Raw genomic sequence first — 2713 nt, 5'->3', positions numbered from 1 at the left:
ACCACTGGTGGGGAGCGGTGCAATGAAGGATGATGCACAATGCTACAACCGACAATGTTGAAAGCGGGACCGATGAGGTGCGCTGATACCACTAGCCGAGAGCGATGCTGGGAAGTGACAACCCGACAATGTTGAATGATGGGACCAACAATGATGCTACAATCGTGATGGGAGGCGTTATGCCACAGACAGCGAGCGACACAACTACGTGTAAGGTGGCATATGATTCACTTTTTATCTAGAATTTGTTTATAAGATGTTACACTTTTTTAGAGAAATTTTCGAAATTCACATTTTTTAAATTTTTTTGTCACATAAAAGCAAGAAACCAGAAAGGGGGGGAAGTGTAATACTTACGAGGCCCTTTATCGCGTGAAAAAGGGTATTTACTTGAGCAGAGTCACCTGGAAAAAAATGTAAAATATCCAATCAAATTTTGGTGGCCGTTCTGCATGGCGATTGGTGCCAACTGCCAACATACCCTGGCTGGGCGGCGGAACAGAGCAGAGCATATATAGAAGCAGGGAGCGTGAGCGAAGCAGAGGCCGCCGCTAAATAGTGCAGGCGGGAGAGGCGGATCATTCCAAAAGAAACATACACTCTACTGAAATTTTATTGTAGCCGCCAGCCAATTGCACAACAACTTTTCTAGCATGTTGATAATTAAGTATAGTTTCAATGGGCCAAGAAAGATACTGGCCATCTCTTCCTCGCTATTGGTGCCCACACTTGTTGAGGCACATCCATCGGCATCCATTTGTCCTCCATGTGGGGACTCGCTTCATGGAAGCAACCGTTCTATGGCTGAACGGGATTTTATCATTCCACCTTTACGTTCCAGCGGTGTGTGGACCAGCCCTCTAACCATCATCAAAGACAACACTTGGCTTATAAAAAAGTTCTCCAAAAGCAACATCTACAAGAAGGAAACAATGCACAAGTGTTATCTTTGGCCGATCGAAGATCTCAAGTTTTCACCCTTGAGAAAGTCCAAGTTCACCGAAAAACAATTATTTCAGCAAGGCCATTGCCAGATATGTTGGGATATCCTCCTCATGTGGGTTGTGAGGAGATGACCATTTGAGGCCTTTTAGGCAGTCCAAAGAGGTTCATAAGCCCACTACCCATTAGGGTTATGACCTAGGGTCATTTTGGACTTTGCACATGTGTTGATGGGGATGCTTTACCCTCCATCCAGCAGCCATCACCAAGAGTGACGAAAATCAGTTCATCCTCCAAGAGAGAAGAAGAGAGAAAACCAAGAGAGCAAGGGAAGAAGAGGAAGATTGAAGGAAGAAGCAAAGGGAGCTCCTCCCCAAGGTTGTGATGGTCCAGATCCACTACCTTGTCTCCTTCAAGCTTCGGTTCCACCATCTTTGGTGAGATTGTTCCAATCCCTAGTTCTTGAGCCCCAAATCCTGTTGTGTTCATCCAAGATTCAGAAATCTTGATGTATGAGATCCTTTAGTGCTGTCTAGAGAAGAACTTGTTGTATCCCACATTTGATAATAGTGGAAGAGGATTTGGGTGGCTTCGGCCCGTGGTTTTTCCCCTCAAGTTGGGGGGTTTTCCACGTAAAAATATGGTGTCTCTTTGTTGATGCTTGATGCTGTCAGGAAAACTTACTCCTACCACAAGACACCATGCTGAGGAGTGTCTTGCCTGCTGAGTAACATTTTCTGCCTCCATATATGCTGCTGCATATATTTCCTTCCGTGCTAAGCAACAATCCTTGAATTAGTACAGGATGTGGTGCTGAGATTACTTGTTTCCGCTGCAGTTTTCAGTTAACCACAAGTGCATTTGTGTACTAATTCCCAACAGAGTGGCATCAGAGCCTTGGTTGCTTAGAAGGTTGCAAATTCCAGTTTGCTTGATTGTTGCTGGAAGTGCTGCTCACAATGGCTTTGGAAGAAAGCGCTACTACAAGTGGCATGATAAAACTTGATTCTTCCAATTACTCATTATGAAAGCCCATGATGGAAGACATCCTTTATTGCAAGGATTTGTATGAGCCAATTGTGAAAGACAATATACCCACAAGTGTCACGGAAGAAGAATGAAGAGTGTTGCACAGAAAGGCAGTAGGTATGCTTTGGTTGTACATCAACCACAATATTTTCCACCATGTTGCAAATGACACAAATTCTTATGAGATGTGGCAGAAGTTGGAGTCTATGTATGAGAGGAAGACATCAATGAACAAGGCCTCGGTGATCAAAAGACTTGCAAATCTTGAGTACCGAGATGACACAAGTGTGATTGAGCACTTGAATGTCTTCCAATGCCATATAAATCAACTTTCAGCCATGAAGATCAACTTTGAGGATGAGGTGCAAGCATTGTTGCTGCCGAGTTCCATGCCTGATAGTTGGAACACGCTTGTTGTGTCACTTAGCAATTCAGCTCCGGATGGGAAGCTGACTTTGGAGATGGTGAAGAACAGTATGCTGAATGAAGAAGCCAGAAAGAAGGAAAAGGGTGATGCCTCTTCTTCTGATGCGTATGTGGCTGAAACCCATGGGAAGAATGAAAATCGTGGACGCAGCAATACAAGATTTCAGCAAGGCAAAAGCAAATCCAGGGGGAGATCAAAGTCAAAACAAAGAAAAGATATTACTTTCTTTCATTGTAGAAATCCGGGACACATCGAGTGCAGGAAGTACAAGAGAGAGCTTGCAGAGGGGAAACTCACAAAGAAAACCGAGCAAAA

This window comes from Triticum dicoccoides, chromosome 4A, assembly GCF_002162155.2.
Source record: "Triticum dicoccoides isolate Atlit2015 ecotype Zavitan chromosome 4A, WEW_v2.0, whole genome shotgun sequence".
Lineage (NCBI taxonomy): Eukaryota > Viridiplantae > Streptophyta > Magnoliopsida > Poales > Poaceae > Triticum > Triticum dicoccoides.
This window is presented reverse-complemented; position numbering follows the sequence as displayed.